Source organism: Sorex araneus, chromosome 11 (assembly GCF_027595985.1).
Source record: "Sorex araneus isolate mSorAra2 chromosome 11, mSorAra2.pri, whole genome shotgun sequence".
NCBI lineage: Eukaryota > Metazoa > Chordata > Mammalia > Eulipotyphla > Soricidae > Sorex > Sorex araneus.
In genome coordinates this window covers 58,179,972-58,199,263 of record NC_073312.1, presented here as the reverse complement: position 1 = coordinate 58,199,263, position 19,292 = coordinate 58,179,972, and positions in this window count along the sequence as shown.

Here is a 19,292-nt window from a genome sequence, read left to right as displayed (position 1 = left end):
GATCGGATCACTGTCACCATAGTGCAAAATTCTACTTCACAGAGTGGGGAGAAAGGACTGCAAAGTTTAAGTTTAAGAAGAGAACTCCCAAAATGACCACCAACCAGGAGCTCTTTGGCACTCTTGTGGCAATGTGGGAAGATGCCGTTGTTGAATCACTGACGAGGAATACGATCAACTGGTTCAGCACCTTCATGACTGCGTGAAGAATGCCGAGAGTGGGAAAGCCACAGACACCTGTCTTTGGAAGCTCTCAAGCTCATTCGACAGTATGGTTTGGCACGAGCCTCAGGCAATCACAAGCTAACGTCCGAGCTTGCAGAGCTGTGCAGAGAAGCGATAAGGAAGACCTCAAAGAGAGAAGAGCAGCAGTGTTGCCGATGCGGCAGAAGCCGGAAAAAGTATTTGCAATGCTTGCCTGTCCTTCGCCAACTACAAGACCAAGATGACTGCACTCTGATGTCTTGATGGATCTATCACATCTTCCAGAAGGGCAATGGAGAGGATTATTCACAACTTCTACTCGGATCTCTTTGACAGCCACGTCCAACTGCCCACATACCAAATTCTGCAGGATGGGTATGTCATTCCCAATGATCTCCCTTCTGAAATCTGACCAACATGCCATTTCATCAGTAAAGATGCATACAGCACCTGGTCCAGACTAGGTCAGACTGAACACCTGAAGAATCTGCCGCCAGTACTTGTCAATACATTGGCTTGCCTCTTCACATGCTATATGTCTGTATGCAAGATTCTGTCCTAATGAAAAACCAGCAGGACCGTTCTGTTGTACAGGAAGGGAGATACCCATGACATCGACAACTATCGCCCAATCTGCCTGTTGTCTGTTGTCTATAAGTTATTTACTCGAGTCATCCTGAATAGAATAGGCAGAACACTAGACGAAGGACAACCAAGTAAGCAAGCCAGGTTCTGAAAAGGATTAAGCACGATCGAACACAATGACCAACTCATTGAAGTTTTGCGAGAGTTCAAGATGCTGCTCTGTCTAACATTCATCAATTTAAAGAAGGCCTTTGATTCTGTTGAAACTGAAGTGGTCATCGAACCCCTAGCTAAACAGGGCATTCATACTCAGTACATCAAGGTCCTCCATGAGCTGTATTACAGATTCACCACCATGATCTCACTATACTACAAGGAAGTGATTATTGATATAAAGAGAGGGATTCGGCAGGGTGACACCATTTCTACAAAACTCTTCAGTACCACGCTCAAAAATGTCATGCGGCAACTGGTATGGGAAGGAATTGGAATGAAGATAGACAATCGGCAACTACACCACCAACTATGTCACTTCACTGTGACATCATTCTAAAAATACCAAACATTAGCCAAGCGGCACAAATGCTGGCCGACTTCGACCGTGAGTGTGGAAAGGTTGGACTACAGCAGAATCTCACCAAGTCAATGTTCATGAAAAGCGAACTGACTTTCTATTTGCTCTCAATGGAACATACATCTCTTAATGCAGCAGCTATATGTACCTGCGTTAAGAACTCAATATGAGGAATGACTTGGCGCCAGAACTTCGTAGGAGGAAGAGAGCAGCGTGGAATGCCTTCAAGAGTGTCGAAGAAATGGTTAAGAGGATGAAGGACCTCTGGCTCTGGGCACATCTTTTCGACTCCACCATTCCTCCTGCACTAACATATGCCTCAGAGACCTGGGCCCTGCGAAAACAGGATGAGAGTGCTATTTGGGTATCTCAAAGAAGAGTCAAAAGAGCTCTGCTTGGAATATCACGTTTCACTCAAGTGAGAGAAGGAATCCAGAGTTTCGACTTCTGCCGATGATCAAGAATCAGCGATGCTGTCTTGTTTGCCAAGGCGTTGAAAATCAGATGGGCTGGACACGCAATGCAATTTAGAGATGACTGCTGAACTAGAGCTGTTACCAACTGGATTCCATGGGATGTCAAAGGATCGCGTGGCCACCCACCAATGAGATGGTCAGACTTCTGAATGAATGGTTTGAGGCTGTTTGTGTTCCTGGACCGAGCAGATGCCATTGAGCTACAGTAGCATGAGACAGGGACAAATGGAGATGTTACTGGCTCCCCTTCGAGAAAATCAAAGATCAATGGGATAACACGTGATACAAGTGATATTTAAAATATATATTTATATAATATTACAATTCTATCTTGAAAGTTGTAATGGGCCAGAGAGATGATGCTAGGGTAAAAGAGCTTGACTTGCGTACAGCTGATCCCCTTCAAATGATTCTGACACCAAATATGTCAGTATTTCCATGAATGATCCCTGAGTACAAAGCAAGAGTAAGCAATGGGCATTGCCAGGAATAGACCAAATTACTTTCTCCAGTTAAAAAAAAATATTGCAATGTTACATTAGACGGGAATATGTCAGCCATTAGAACTCAGTAAAGTGCTTCATGCTTCAGAGAATATTTTTAAATTTGGGAAAGATTGTGATAGTTAGTTATTCTTATTTCTTTTTTCTGACAGATAACATTAACTAATTTTAAGTAAATGCACCTGAGCATGATGTGTTTTATGAAAACATAAAGGATCACATTATTCTCAATAGACATTTTCTGTGATTCAAAGTACAGATATTCCAGCTTATACTCTAAATTTTAAAGCACAGAATATGTCCATGAAATTCTTCATGTATTATTTATAGGACTATTTAATAGTTTGTGCACTAATCATTGTTTCAAACTCCAGGGGTTTAAAATACAAATATTTTATGGCTTCTGCCTCTAGTGTCTACCAATACTTCATTGAGTTCAGTATGATAAAAATAGAGGCTATTATTGATGTATGTTATAAAAACTGAGACGTCAATGTGGGAGATAGTCAATGCAATTGTCAAAATTACAGTTTCAGTAAATGCAATCCAGGATGATTTTTCTAATATCTTTAGGGAATAACTAGTCCAGACTGGTAAAATAGGCTGTGGTAGGAAGTGCTTCAGCCTTACAAGAGAGGTGCCCTTTGTGTTTGTTTATATTGAAAAAACTTTTACAGCTCTGCCACTGAGTTTGCAGACAGAATTATACATGTGTACATGGCCACCAATTTTAGGAAGAAGTAGGCAACATTTTAACTTCAGTAAATATAAAAAGTTGTATAACGTGGGAAATATCGATTTTACACTTTTGCTGAGATTTCTGAGAAGGTGCAATATGTAGCACTATGTTTCCTCACCTGCGCTTGAAACCAAATAAGTGAAAAACAAATAATTCAACAAAGAGAATTCAAACTATCACCAGATGCTGAAATATTTGGCTTCATACTTCAGAATGCTATGGGTAGTGATTCCAAGAATGAGTCATCCTGCTTCATCTGATCCTTGGCAGTTTTGAATGGAGCATGTTTCTAATTTTTTTAATTACAGATATTGCTTTCATAACTCATTTTTAAATTTATAGCAAAATTTAGAAGATGGTACAAAGATTTCTTTATACCTGTTCTGCCTTGATACATAATCTCTTCATTATCAATATTCTCCAGCAGAGTGGTTCATTTGTCACAATTGATGAAGATGATGAAGATAGACATTTCATAATTTCCTAAAAACATATTTAATATTATGGTTAACTTCTTGTCTTTTGCATTTTATGAATTTGGAAAAATGTTTAATGACATGCATTTTCAATAGTTGAATCATAAGCAGTGGTTCCATTCTCTGAATGATCTTCTGTGCTGCTAAGCCTTTAGTCCTAAATAATTTTCAGAAGTAAATATAGTCTACAAAACAGTAATTTTATTACTATAAACCTGAAAACTAAAAATGAAAACATAAGCTAAGTAAAGTCTACATTAAATTATCATAGACATTTTCTTACTAGACATGAAATTAGAAACAATCCAAATATCAATAAATGGAAAATATGTAACAAAATAATGTGGGCTATTCATCACACAATAGAATACTACTCACCAATAAATGATTGTCGTATATGTGATACCATTATGGTATACTCAGATTCTTGTCCTCAGACAGCACGGTTGAAAGTATAGGACTTGAGAAAACGTAACCAAATTTAGTAGAAATATTATTTGAGAAAAGGAAGGGAAGTGAAGCAAAGGGAAGGTAAGGAAGGATAAGGCAGGAAAGACTAGGGATGTTTGCACGTAGGTAAACTTAAGTTGGAAACTTCAAAAATCTTCTCTTTTTAAATTCTATTTACTAAGAGGTTGGGTGAACACTCTCTACATTGGGCTTAAGACATACAAGATAAGAAGACAAAATAGATCATGCAAGAATGATCCATTTTTGAATCATAATGTTTGAAAGCATTATCTCTGTATATCTTGGGTTCATTCATAGGAATATGTCTTGGAGTCATTCTTTCTGGTCTCCTCGTTCTTTCTGCTTTCCTCCTAATTCTATGTTGATGTAACATTAAGGCATAGATGCTTCTTAAAAATATTTTCCTAGATGCAGAAGCTACTGGAAGCACATCTCCATGGGTCCCTCATATTGTTCAATGCTTTAAAAATGAGACACTGGTTATTCTTTGTTTCACATTATTTGGAAACGCAGGACTCTGCAGACCCTGTGCCCATCCCCAAGCCTCTCTGCTTGCTCCCCAACACGTCCCCCACACGTCCCCCCTGTCCTTCAAGTAATCTGCCCACCGGGAACTCCTCCTACTCGGCTTTGGACGGCTCCGAGGCGGGCCCAGCACCCCCGCGGCTCTCCCAGGATCCTCCAGACCCTGTGCCCATCCCCTTGCTTCTCTGCTCGCTCCCCAACTGCGTCGCCCCTGTCATGTACTGAGCAATGCCAGTGTCCTAAGTGGTTACCGTGGGCGTGACCTATATCTCAGGGGGAGTGGTCTCAAAAGGGGCATAGCTTATTGCCAGAGCAGCGACCACAGTTATCATTTTTTTTAGCATAATCTGTATAATCGGTTCCTTTGAAAAATACCCTGGCCATCCCAGTCACTCTATGTCAGTAGTATATTAGCTTATTCTACCTTCACAAAAACTATTTGTAAAAGATAGAAACTTTGCAAGGAGAGCATAGACTTAAACGTTCACTAGAGACCCCACATAAATCAGGATGAATGCCTGAGAGTAAGGAAGAATTATAGAATAGGTGCAAGGCTACTATTATCAGTTTAGTGCAAACAGACCCCCTCCTCCCCCAGCAAGAGGCAATAGGGATAGACAACTAGAACGTTTCAACTCCATACTTCCATACCAACATGAAGAAACAGAGAAAATCCCCTCCATGAAGAGAAGATGAAGAAAAGATCCCTGAAGCCTCAACAAGGACTACCCACCTATAGACCTTTCAGAAAAAGAATTCAGAGAGGAAATCTTGAGGAGAGTAGATGTACTCCAAGCAACCATGGAACAGACATCCAATAAACTAAGGGAGGATATAAATTAAGCATTGGAGCGGTCCATCAAGAAAATGCAGGAAGAAATGAGAGCAGAAATTTCAAAGCTACGAACGGAAGTCACACAAATAAAGGAATCGGTAGATGAATTAAAAATCTCAATAGGAGCCCTCAACAGTAGAATGACTACAGCCGAAGACAGAATCAGCGACCTAGAGGATGAGCTGCACAAAGCTTGCAGGCAACAACAAATAATGGCAAAAGACCTAAAAATGGTCCTAGAGTAAATCTGAGTCCTAGGGGGATGACCTCAAGAGGGACAACATAAGAATCATTGGAGTACCAGAAGCACAGGGAAATAACCCCAATGAAAAAAGCATAGTGAAAGACATCATTGCTAAGAAATTCCCAGAGCTGGAGGAGGCAGGCATCCAGATCAAAGGAGCCCAAAGAGTACCAGCTAAAAGAGACCCAAATAAAAAGACTCCAAGGCACATCATAATCAGAATGATGGATGCTGTGGATAGAGACACAATACTTCAAGCAGCAAGGTCAAAGAAGAAAATCACATACAAAGGAACATCCCTTAGATTTACAGCAGACCTATCAGAGGAAACCCTCCAAGCCTGAAGACAATGGTGGGACATAGTGAAAAAACTCAACGAAATGAACGCATCACCAAGAATACTTTATCTGGCTAAACTCTCACTCAAACTCGAAGGAACCATACACTATTTCTCAGATAAACACATTATTTGGAAACAAGAGAAGGAAAGAATTATATTTACAGGAAAGTTTTATAAGTGATCTGACAACTGAATTCATTTAAAGTAAATGGATAAGTATTTTGTGTAGGAAGTCCATGAATTAATCTTTGGGGAAAAACTAAGAGTAAGGGCGTCAAAATTACGAAAATGAGGAACAGAGCCTTGTTTCTTGCATAGAAGGGATGGAGAAATTGAGAATAAGCCCTAAAAAGAATTATTTTAATTGCCGGGCATCTCTGAGAGTGGTCAACTTTGGATCAAGTCTGGGAGCTCTTTGGGTAAGGACCTTCCCTGTATTGCAAACACTTTACCCAGGTTTGATACTCAACACCACATATACTCCCCCCATCCCACCCTAGCCCCTTGGCTCGGTCCCCTGGGCCCACTAAGAGTCCTATTCCCTTGAGAGAATAACCAGGAGTAAGTCCCAAGCACAACTAGGTGTAGCCCTAAACAAACAAACTAGTAAATGAACAAACAGCTTTTTTGGAAATGAAAATTAATTTACTTTACTGTCTATGTTGCTGAGTAATCTGGCAAAGGGAAGAGACAATATATTATGCACTTAGAGGAACAAGTAAAAAAAATACTTAGCACTGGTGCTGGCTCAGTAGTCTACCTCAAAGTTGAGCACTCTGGCAAATGGTTCATGTTGCATTTATGCTGGGCACATTGCTGATTTATGGTGGTCTGTGCTGAAAACTGACTGAAGCTTCAGGGAGTGTGTTAGGTCATATAGGACAGGTAATATAGAAGCCAAACACATAGGGGTAATAGAGTCATGAAAAAATATATAGGGGTATAGAGTCATGAAAAAATATGGCAGGGAGATATTCTGATGAACAAAGTGGGATCTGAAACTGGATTTCCTTGACAGGGGATAGGGTAATAGGCAAGACCAGGAACAAGAACCAGACTTTTCATTTATAGGAATCAGGCCTCCTTTCATATCTGTATTTTGTTGGACTCAGAATTAAAGATATTGCAGAATGAACCTAGAGATAATTCACCCCTCCCCCAAATAACTGTAGTTGTTCCAAATATTTGTTGCTGATTGACTTTATTTTGCCTACACTGATGTTTTTAATGATTATATTTGAGTCCTTGTAAATTCACCTATGATTGAAAGAATGTTTTATAAATGATAAATACTATACTTGTGTTTGCTATTATACAGTTACTATTTGTAAAAATACATGTAAATGTCTTACATATTACATAAAAGATAAAATTTTTAATTACCAAATGCTTAAAATATTTTCCTTACTACTTTATTTTCTCTTTTATTCTATTTCAAATTTGGGGGTTTGTAGGGCTGGAGCAATAGCACAGCAGGTAGGGCATTTACCTTGCACGTGGCCGGCCCAGGTTCGATTGCCAGCATCCCATATGGTCCCCTGAGCACTGCCAGGAATGATTCCTGAGTGCAGAGTGAGGAGTAACCCCTGAGCATCACCGGTGTGACCCAAAAAGCAAATAAATAAATAAATAAATAAATAAAGCAATCTCCTAAAAATAAAAATCCATCTGCAGATTTGGGGTTTGGGGATAGTGTTAAATAAATTGAAATATACCTATAAGTTAAGGCTAGGTAGCCTCAATTAGAGGTGTTCAAGACCATAAAAAGTGACTCCAAAAACGAGTTCGAAGGGCTGAAATGCAAATTTTGCGTGTTGAAGGCATTTTTTTTGTTACTTTTTCATCCTATTTTTCTTTCTTTTTTAAAAAAAAATTTTAAATTTATTTATTTTTAATTAGTGAATCACGGTGAGGGTACAGTTACAGATTTATACACTTCTGCACTTATGCTTCCCTCATACAAAGTTCGGGAACCCATCCCTTCACCAGTGCCCATTCTCCACCACCAGTAAACCCAGCAACCCTCCCACCCTCCCCAATCCCATCTCCCCCCACCCCACCCTGCCACTGTGGCAGGGCATTCCCTTCTGTTCTCTCTCTCTAATTAGCTGTTGTGGTTTGCAATAAAGGTGTTGAGTGGCCACTGTGCTCAGTTTCTAGCCCTCATTCAGCCCGCAACTCCCTTCCCCCACAAGGCCTTCGACTACATTATAGTTGGTGATCCCTTCTCTGAGTTGCCCTTTCCCCAGAATGTGAGGCCCGCCCCCAAGCCATGGAGAAAACCTCCTGGTACTTATTTCTACAATTCTTGGGTGTTAGTCTCCCACTCTGTTATTCTATATTCCACAGATGAGTGCAGTCTTTCTACGTCTGTCTCTTTCTTTCTGACTCATTTCACTTAGCATGAAACTTTCCATGCCGATCCACATAAATACAAAATTCATGACCTCCTTTTTTCTAACAGCTGCATAGTATTCCATTGTATAGATGTACCAAAGTTTCTTCAGCCAGTCATCTGTTCTAGGGCATTCGGGTTTTTTCCAGATTCTGGCTATTGTAAACAATGCTGCGATGAACATACATGTGCAGATGTCGTTTTGATTATATTTTTTGCCTCTCTGGGATATATTCCCAGCAGTGGTATTGCTGGGTCAAATGGGAGCTAAACCTATAATTTTTTGAGAGTCGTCCATATTGTATTCCAGAAGGGCTGAACCAGTCGGCATTCCCACCAGCAGTGTAGAAGGGTCCCTTTCTCCCCACATCCTCTCCAACAGCGGTTGCTTTTGTTCTTTTGGATGTGTGCTAGTCTCTGTTGTGTGAGGTGGTATCTCATGGTTGTTTTGATCTGCATCTCTCTGATGATTAGTGATGTAGAGCACTTTTTCATGTGCCTTTTGGCCATTCGTATTTCTTCCTTGGTAAAGTTTCTGTTCATTTCTTCGCCCCATTTTTTGATGGGGTTGGATGTTTTCTTCCTATAGAGTTCAACCAGTACTTTATATACCATTGATATCAACCCCTTATCTGATCGGTATTGCGTAAATATCCTTTCCCATTCTGTGTATAGACTTTGTATTCTGGTCACTGTATCTTTTGCGGTGCAGAAGCTTTTTAGTTTAATGTAGTCCCATTTGTTGATCTCTGTTTTTACTAGATTGCTTAGTTCTGTGTCACCTTTGAAGATACCTTTATGTTCAATATTGTGGAGGGTTTTGCAGACCTTGTCTTCAATGTACCTTATGGTTTGTTGTCTAATGTTGAGGTCTTTAATCCATTTTGATCTGACTTTTGTGCATGGTGTCAGGCCAAGGTCTAAACCCATTTTTTTTTTGCATGTGGTTGTCCAATTGTGCCAGCACCATTTGTTAAAGAGGCTTTTCTTGCTCCACTTCACATCTCTTGCTCCCTTATCAAAGATTAGATGATCATACATTTGGGGTTGTGTGTAGGGATATTCCACCCTGTTCCATTGGTCTACGGCTCTGCCTTTGTTCTAGTACCATGCTGTTTTAATTGTTACTGCTTTGTAATAAAGTTTGAGGTTGGGGAGGGTGATGCCTCCCATCGTCTTTTTCCCAAGTATTGTTTTAGCTATCCGTGGACGTTTGTTGTTCCATATGAATTTTAGGATTGCTTGATCCATTTCTTTGAAGAATGTCATGGGTATCCTTATAGGGATTGTGTTGAATCTGTATAATGCTTTGGGGAGTATTGCCATTTTGACAACATTGATTCTCCCTATCCACGAGCAGGGTATATGTTTCCATGTCCTCATGTCCTCTTTGATTTCATGGAGTACCATTTTGTAGTTTTATTTGTAGAGGTCTTTTACTTCCTTGGTTAAGCTGATTCCGAGGTACTTGATTTTCTGGGGCACCATTGTGAATGGGATTGCTTTTTTCATGTCCATTTCCTCTGCCTCATTGTTTGCATATATGAAGGCCATGGATTTTTGGGTATTGATTTTGTAGCCTGCAACTTGACTGTATAAGTCTATTGTTTCTAAGAGTTTCTTAGTAGAGGCTTTAGGCTTCTCTAGGTATAGTATCATGTCGTCTGCAAATAGTGAGAGTTTGATTTCTTCCTTTCCTATCTGGATGCCCTTAATCTCTTTTTCTTGTCTAATAGCTATCGCAAGTACTTCCAGTACTATATTGAAGAGGAGTGGTGAGAGTGGGCATCCTTGTCTTGTGCCTGATCTCAGAGGAAAGGCCCTTAGTTTTTCCCCATTGAGGATAATGCTTGCCGTAGGCTTGTGATAGATGGCTTCGACTATTTTGAGGAAAGTTCCTTCAAACCCCATTTTGGTGAGGGTTTTCATCATGAAAGGATGTTGGATCTTGTCAAATGCTTTCTCTGCATCTATTGATATGATCATATGGTTTTTATCTTTACTTTTGTTGATATGGTGGATTATGTTGATTGATTTCCGAATGTTAAACCATCCTTGCATCCCCGGGATGAATCCCACTTGGTCGTGTTGTATGATCTTTTTGATGAGTTGTTGGATCCTATTTGCTAGTATTTTGTTGAGGATCTTCGCATCGGTGTTCATCAGGGATATTGGTCTGTAATTTTCTTTCTTAGTGGTGTCTTTGTTTGCTTTTGGTATTAGGGAGATGTGTGCTTCATAGAAACTGTTTGGGAGAGTTCCTGTTTTTTCAATTTCCTGGAAAAGTTTGAGGAAAACAGGCAACAGGTCTTCTTTAAATGTTTGGAAGAATTCGCCAGTGTAACCATCTGGACCTGGGCTTTTGTTTTTGGGGAGGTTTTTGATTACGGTTTCAATTTCCTTAACATTGATGGGTCTATTCAGGTATTCCAAGTCTTCTTTCAGTCTTGGGAGATTGTAGGAATCAAGGAATCCATCCATTTCTTTTAGGTTCTCCTTTTTTGTGGCGTATAGACCTTCAAAGTAGTCTCTAATGATCTTTTGAATCTCACTGGTTTCTGTTATGATGCCCCCCTTTTCATTTCTGATTCGATTTATTAGGGTTTTCTCTCTTTCTTTCTTTGTGAGTCTTGCTAGCAGTTTATCAATCTTACTTATTTTCTTGAAGAACCAGCTCTTTGTTTCATTGATCTTTCGGATTGTCTTTTTGTTTCCATGTCATTAATTTCTGCTCTAATTTATATTATTTCTTTCCTTCGATCTGGTTTGGGTTCCTTTTTCTGGTCCTTTTCTAAGGTCTTGAGTCGTGAAGTCAAGCTGTCTATGTGGGCCCTTTCTTCCTTCCTGAGGAATGCTTGTAGAGCTATAAATTTTCCCCTTTTCACGGCTTTTGCTGCGTCCCATAGGTTTTGGCAGCTCGTATCTTCATTCTCATTTGTTTCTAAGTATTTTTTGATTTCTTCCTTGATTTCCTTCCTGACCCACTCATTGTTCAACATTGAATTGTTTAATATCTAAGTGTTTGATTTGATTCTCCGTGTCGGTGAGTGGTTAGCTTCTATCTTCAGCGCATCTTGGTCTGAAACGATGGTTGATACAATTTCTATTTTTCCGATTCTATTGAGGTATGTTCTGGGGCCCAGTACATGGTCTATTTTAGAAAATGTTCCGTGTGCACTGGAAAAGAATATGTATTCTTTCTTTTTGGGGTGTAAGGCCCTGTATAGGTCTATTAGGCCTCTCTGTTCAATTTCTTCTTTCAGAATCAGTGTTTCCTTGTTGAGTTTTGTTCTTGTGGATCTATCTAGAGGCGATAAGGCCGTATTGATGTCTCCGCCTATAATTGTGCTGTTAGTGATGTCCTCTTTTAATTCTGTTAGGAGTTGTTTTACATATTTACCCGGTCATTCATTAGGAGCATATACATTTAAGAATGTGATTTTCTCCTGTTGTACATATCCCTTGATAAATAGAAAATGTCCTTCGCTGTCCCTTTTAATCTTTTTCAACCTGAAGTCTATGTTGTTGGATACCAGGAAGGCCACTCCAGCTTTTTTAAGGGAGTTGTTTGCTTGCAGGATTGTTTTCCATCCTTTGACTTTGAGTCTATGTTTACTCTGTTTGTTCAGGTGTGTTTCTTGCAGGCAGCAGAATGTTGGGTTTAATTTCCGGATCCATTTTGCCACTCTGTGTCTCTTCATGGGTGCATTTAGGCTGTTGACATTGAGAGAGATTATTGTGATAGGATTTTGTGTCATATTTCTGTGGTATTTGTTGTTTTTATGGGGCTCCTCCTTGTCTTACAGAAGCCCCTTTAGACCTTTCAAGTTTGGTTTTGTGCTTATGAATTTCCTGAGCTGTTGTTTATCCGAGAAATAGTGTATGGTTCCTTCGAGTTTGAGTGAGAGTTTAGCCAGATAAAGTATTCTTGGTGAGGCATTCATTTCACTGAGTTTTTTCACTATGTCCCACCATTGTCTTCAGGCTTGGACGGTTTCCTCTGACAGGTCGGCTGTAAATCTGAAGGGTGCTCCTTTTTTGTGATTTCCTTCTTTGACCTTGCTGCTTGCATAATTGTGTCTCTATCCATAGCATCCGTCATTCTGACTATGATATGCCTCGGAGTGTTTTTATTTGGGTCTCTTTTTGCTGGTACTCTTCGGACTCCTTGTATCTGGATGCCTACATTCTCCAGTTCTGGGAATTTTTTAGCAATGATGTCTTTGACTGTGTTTTTTTCGTTGGGGTTACTTCCCTTTGATTCTGGTAGTCCAATGATTCTTATGTTGTTCCTCTTGAAGTCATCCCCCAGGGCTCTGATTCGCTCTATAGCCATTTTGAGGTCTTTGGCCATGATTTGTTGTTGTCTGTAAGCTTTCTGCAGCTCATCCTCTAGGTCGCTGATTCTGTCTTCGGCTGTAGTCATGCTACTGTTGAGGGCATCTAGTGAGATTTTTAATTCATCTACCGATTCCTTTATTTGTGCGACTTCCGTTCGTAGGTTTGAAATTTCTGCTCTCATTTCTTCCTGCATTTTCTTGGTAGAACGTTCCAGTGATTCATTCATCTCCTCCCTTAATTTATTGGACGTCTGTTCCATAGTTGCTTGGAGTAGGTCGACTCTCCTCCAAATTTCCTCTCTTAATTGTTTATCTGAGAGGTCGTAGATGTGAGTAGCCCCTTTTGAGGTTTCTGGTATCTTTTCTTCTCCCTCTCTTTGTGGAGGGGATTTTCGCTGCTTCTTCATATTGTTATGGAAGTATAGAATTGTAACTTTTTAGTTGTTTATTCCTACTCCCTCTTGCTGAGAGAAAGAGGGGCTCTGTTTTGTGCTATTGCTGATGGCAGCTTTGTTCCAATTCTAGGGTTCTTCCTTATACTTAGGCGTTTCTTCCTGATTGATGTGGGGTCTTTAGTGAAGACTTAAGGCTAAGTTCTCTTTACAAAGGTTTTGCTAAGCTTCTCTTATTCACTAATAATTTTTCTAGAGTTGAAGTAAGCTAATGGGCTAGTTCGCATAAGTGATTGAGATGGGTTAAAATGATTTTCAAAGCAAGAAGACTATATCTAAAGTGCTAAGGTAGGAAAGAATAACTGTGGCCGTGTTAGCGGCAGCCGCTTAGGCAGGAGGCCATGCTCCCTTTTAGACCACGCCCCCCTGAGATACAGGCCACGCCCCAGTTTCTTCCTTACAGGGGCTCCTGGGAAGTGGGGCACCCAGGAGGCGTGGCTGGGAGTGGCCTGATTACCTGCAGAACAGCCGGGTTGGATGGGGCCACACGGGAAAGCCTGGGCCGGCAGGACGCGGAAAGGGGCAGTGGCTCATGTTTGTTTTTATAATTGAAATAATGCATGGTAACTTTAAGAAAGAGCTTTAAGGAATCTATTCCTGGCTCTAGGCTCAGTAGTAACCTTTTTCTTGGGGGGATGAAGGGGTTGGTTCACACCTGGCGATACACAGGGTTTATTCCTGGCTCATGCACTCAGAAATCACTCCTGGTGGTGCTTGGAGGACCATATGGGATGCTGGGAATTGAACCCGGGTTGGCTTTGTGCAAGGCAAACACCCTACCCGCTGTACAGCCTCTCAGTAGTAACTTCTGAAGGTACTCAGGAGACATGTTTTGTGTGGTGGATTGAACTAGGGTCAGCCTTATGCAAAGCCAGTGAACTTACTTCCTGTTGTATCTCTCTCACCCTCAATTCTAAACACTTTTGTGTTTGAAACACAAACAACTTTGAAAAAATGATTGTTAGCCTCTACTCCTGAACACAAATAGTCCCTATGAAAACAAAATGCCATTCATCACTCTATACACTCAATTAAATAATAATGAAATAATAATAATATTCATAGTAGTATTACTTGCACTTAGCACAGAATGGAAACAGTCTGAAAATTAATATAGCAAAATGGATTAAAAATGATTTTGCCAAACAAATACTGTATTGCTTTTTTAAAAATGTAGGTGATGGGACTGGAGTGATATAGCACAGCGGATAGGACGTTTGCCTTGCATGCAGCCGACCTGGGTTGATCCCCAGTATTTTATATGGTCCCCTGAGCACTGTCAGAAGTAATTCCTGAGTTCATGAGCCAGGAGTAACCCCTGTGCATTGTCAGGTGTGACCCAAAAAAGAAAAAAAAAGTAAAAAATATGTAAGTGATTGTCGCAAACTGTATAATATGACTGGATCTCATATAAATTAAAGTAGCTAGGCATAAAGTATTGCATACTGTCATGTTGTTCTATATAAAGTTTGAAATACACAAAAAATGTTTGTTGCTCAAAGCACAATGATTTCTTTTGGAGGAAGAGGGGAGAGTATTAGGAGTAGCATAGGAGGATTTTGGTAGTAATGGTGATGAAATTTTATCAATTTTATCAATTGTTTAGTGGGTTCACTTAGTAACAATTTTACTGTTTTAGCTTCATGAGAACATTGTTAATGTTATTACTCAATTTAAATCCTTTAAAAGATATACTTTTAAGCAACTGATGTGTGGCTATATTCTTATTTTTACTCTGGAAAATGATAGCCAAAAAACATAGCTATTGTATAAACAGAATTATACTTCTGGAATTTAGAGACTTGTACACTCAAACATAGCTGAAGAATTAAAAGTTTGTATGAATAGGAGAAATTGTAAATATGAGTTTGCATATTTCCCTATATAACAACCTCTTACAATATATTTATTTACTTGTATATTATTTGTATATTATTTGCTGATAAATGATATATATTATATTATTTACTATATTATTTATTACTTAGGCAATATTCATTTATATGTAAAGTCAAATATTTTAAAATGTTGTTATTGGATTGAGCAATCAACATATTTTTAAATAAAATTTTAAGATGTGGTTGTGCACACTGCATCCTAAACAGTGAAGGAGGTGGTGGGGGGTTACAGTATTTCTCTAGGGACATCAGGGCCATACCGGAAGTGCTCTCAGTGCCGTGCAGTGACAGAAATCAAATCACTATCAGGGTCTCATATATGTGCACTACCATTTGAACAATATCACCTACCCTAGAGTCCAGTTCCATTATAAGCTGTGTGATACCTATCAGTTATGTGGATCATTTTCACTTTGGCATGGAGGGTAATTAGCATTAGCATCTATTTCCATTCCCATGGGAAGCTCATCCTTTTAAAAACTAGAGATAGAGGTGCTCTTAGCACAGGAAAAAATAGCAGCACCTTGTTTTCTTAAGAGCTGAGTTATGTTTTAACTCACATTCCTTTATTCTTTACTCCACAACTAGGATTCAAAAGTACCCAGTTATTTGTTCTGGCATTTTTCCTGATTTCCCCTATGACTTGTTCTCTTATAGAGAAATGTTAGACTTAAAATAAATTAGTGGATTAAGTGAGTAAATCAATACTATAATCCTCTTTGGAGGAAATAAAACCCACAGTAAGACATTTTGATATATGGTTGGAGTAATAGTTTGGAGAATGGGAGGAGAGAAGGGATAAGGGGAGCATGAGAGTAAGAAGGGATTGAGGATGGGAGATTAGTATATAATAGTATTAGCTATAATTCCAAACCTAAGGGCGGCTATATTCCAATCATGTGGTAATTTTTTTACATTGTTGAGTTGCATTTTAGCAAATTGAGAGAAAAAAATGAAATAGACTACAAAAGTCACAGGTTATGTATAATAAGAATGAACAGGGCTTCAGAAAACTTTACTTCATAAAAAAGTACAAATGATTTCAAGATATCTTTTTATCAGTATGTAAATTAGTATTGTTTTCTTTAATGACACGTATGATTTTACTCATTTGATTTCAATCAATTTTTCGATGGATTTGCAGTATAGAACTGGAAACATAGTACTTACTATTTACATTCTTGAACAGTTCATCCAAATGCCAGTGGATTTCAAGAAAGAAAACAAAGTTTTTAATATCTCGCTAAGTAGTAAAGCATTTACTTATATTTTATCCTAAAATGGATTTCTTGTCTCATTAGTTATGTTTATGCAATGCTTCATGAATCTTCAGTGAATTTGCCTCCAAGAAATACCCTGATTTCCTAATAAATGTTAATTTTCTGTGAATGTTAATATAAGTAATATTTAGAGCATTTTCCTGAGTGCTATATAATAACATTCAAAACAAATGAGAAATTTTGCTCTTTCCAAGAACAGATGTTTTTATTTGATTTTCCATTTGTTCAATGATTCTGAAAGATGTTTCCATCCTAATAATGGAAAAATAATGTTCATATTAATTACATGCTTAAAGGAATTCTTACTCTTTCCTCACTGGTTGTGCCATTTTCTGCATCAGAGGAAGATTTGTTGAGCAACATGGAACTTTTGTGTTTGATATATGGGGCCATTTGAGCTTGATGAGCTGCAGAAAAATACCTGCCGTTCTCTTTTCCCTTATTGAGCACCTTCTCAATAAGCAACTTCTTTTGTACAAATGTGATCATTCTTCAATTTTTGAGACCTTCAAGGAAGAAGTATTAATATGTAAATTTTAATTCTGTGCGTTAAAATTGATACAAAGTAAAAGAGCAATTGGAGGACAAGAAATTTTAGAGCCATTTTTGGTTGTGAATGTGTTTGAATCTTAATAATTTTTATTCTTACACAAAAATAGACTTTGTTTCCAAGTCACTTCCATGAAAACATTTACATAGAAATTGAAATTAATGCCTCTAAAGTCCATTATTTTGATTTGCTATTTTTTGTTAGGCTCATATTTCTTTGTAGTACTCTAATTAGAATTTACGTGTCTAATGGGATATTTTTATGTACTTTGAAGGCATGGTATGTGAGATATTCAGAAATTGACATAAATGAAGGCAATCAAACCGAGCTTATAAAGCAGAACAAAACCTAACCATGCCTAATAGGAATTTACTACACTTAGAAATTAGCTGTGGATAGTAAAATTGGTTCCCAAATGCAAAGTCTGTGCATTTCATCTCTGTATATCCTTGATCTCAGATAGCTTGATATGTCATAAGAATATTGCAGTTGGTACCAAGTCATCTGTCACGAATAAGGAATCACGAAATCCCGTTAATCACTGATTTCTTGGTAGGGCTCAGTAACCTCTCATTCTGTCCTTTCCCTGAGATCTTTGAAGTTTATCTCGACTCGGCCCTCCCAAGGATGTCACACTTGGGGGCTCTTTCAGGGTCAGGGGAATAAGATCCAGCTTCTTACTGGATTTAGCACCATGAGAAGCTTGCTTTTAAGTCTCTCTCTGGATGTTGTGATGGGATTACACACACCTGGGTTCCTCAGCTGGTACTTTCATATATGAAGCCTGTCCGAACGTGTGGAGAGGGGCCTTGAGCATGGCTGTAGCTAGGTTCCGGTGGTCTTTGGCCACTGGGAGCTCTGCTCAGGGTGGGGAGGGAAGCTGGAGCCCATCCCCTCAGAGGGGCCCCGGGGAAGACAGCCAGGCGTACAGGCAAGAGACTCTCTGCATCACTCTCTTCTGAGTGCTTGCTTTTAAGTCTCTCTTTGGATTGGCCGTTGATGGGATTACACACACCTGGGTTCCTCTGCTGGTACCTTCATGCATGAGGCCTGTCCAAATATGTAGAACATGTGGAGAGGGGCCTCGAGCATGGCAGAGAGTCTCTTGCCCGCATGCCTGGCTGTCTTCTCCGGGGCCCCTCAGAGGGGATGGGCTCCAGCTTCCCTCCTCACCCTGAGCAGAGCTCCCGGCAGCCAAAGACCACCGGAACCTAGCTACAGCCATGCTCGAGGCCCCTCTCCACACATTCAGACAGGCCTCATGCATGAAGATACCAGCAGAGGAACCAGGTGTGTGTAATCCCATCACAACATCCAGAGAGAGACTTAAAAGCAAGCTCTCAGAAGAGAGTGATGCAGAGTCTCTTGCCCGCATGCCTGGCTGTCTTCCCCGGGGCCCCTCGGAGGGGATGGGCTTCAGCTTCCCTCCTCACCCTGAGCAGAGCTCCCGGCGGCCAAAGACCACTGGAACCTAGCTACAGTCATCTGTAAAAAATATAAATTTGGGTAACCTGCATTTACTCCATAAAAATCCCTTAGTCTATGAGCAATGTGGAATTCATTATGTACACCTATAGTTTGGGTGTCCAAGGTTTCAGGTAAAACTCATTCTCTATATTTATCTTTGTTTTACTTGATGTACAATTTGATTTTTCACATATCCTTAAATTTGTTGATAATAAATTTGAGCAAGTTTAATCAATAGTTTGAACCTTTAATTCTGGGATGTATATCCTAGATTTTTACTCTTATTTCAAAACTTTGGTTATGATGAAATCCAAAATTATGTTTCCTTAGGTAAAAAAAGGAACTTTAAAGATATAAATATGGTTATTGATAGCTACTTAAAAAAATTTATTCAAGTGGACCTTTTATAACCAACCGGGACTTTAAAAGTCAGGTTTGATTTTTTTCCCTCAGTCTCATAACAGAAGTCAGAAAAATTCTCACTTAGGAATAATTTGGTGTACCATTGGTACATCAGAAGTCTTTATCTGTCTTTCTACTAAATGTCTAAATAAATGCAATATCAACAATATCTATGAAATTCATGTCACTGTACTTCTGAACTTCGTGTCCCTTACATATACACTTAGATAACACCTACAATTCAGGATTCAAATCACTGTATCACTGTTATCTCGTTGATCATCAATTTGCTCGAGCCGGCGCCAGTAACGTCTCCATTCATCCTAGCCCTGAGATTTTAGCAGTTTCTCTTTATTCATTCTTCCCAGTGGTGCTGCAGTGGAGGCTCTTTCAGGGTAAGGGGAATGAGACCCACCATTGTTACTGTATTTGGCATATCTAATATGCCACGGGGAGCTTGCCAGGCTCTGCTGTGCGGGCAGGATGTTCTCAGTACCTTGCCAGGTTCTCTGAGAGGGAGAACCAGGCTACAAGAG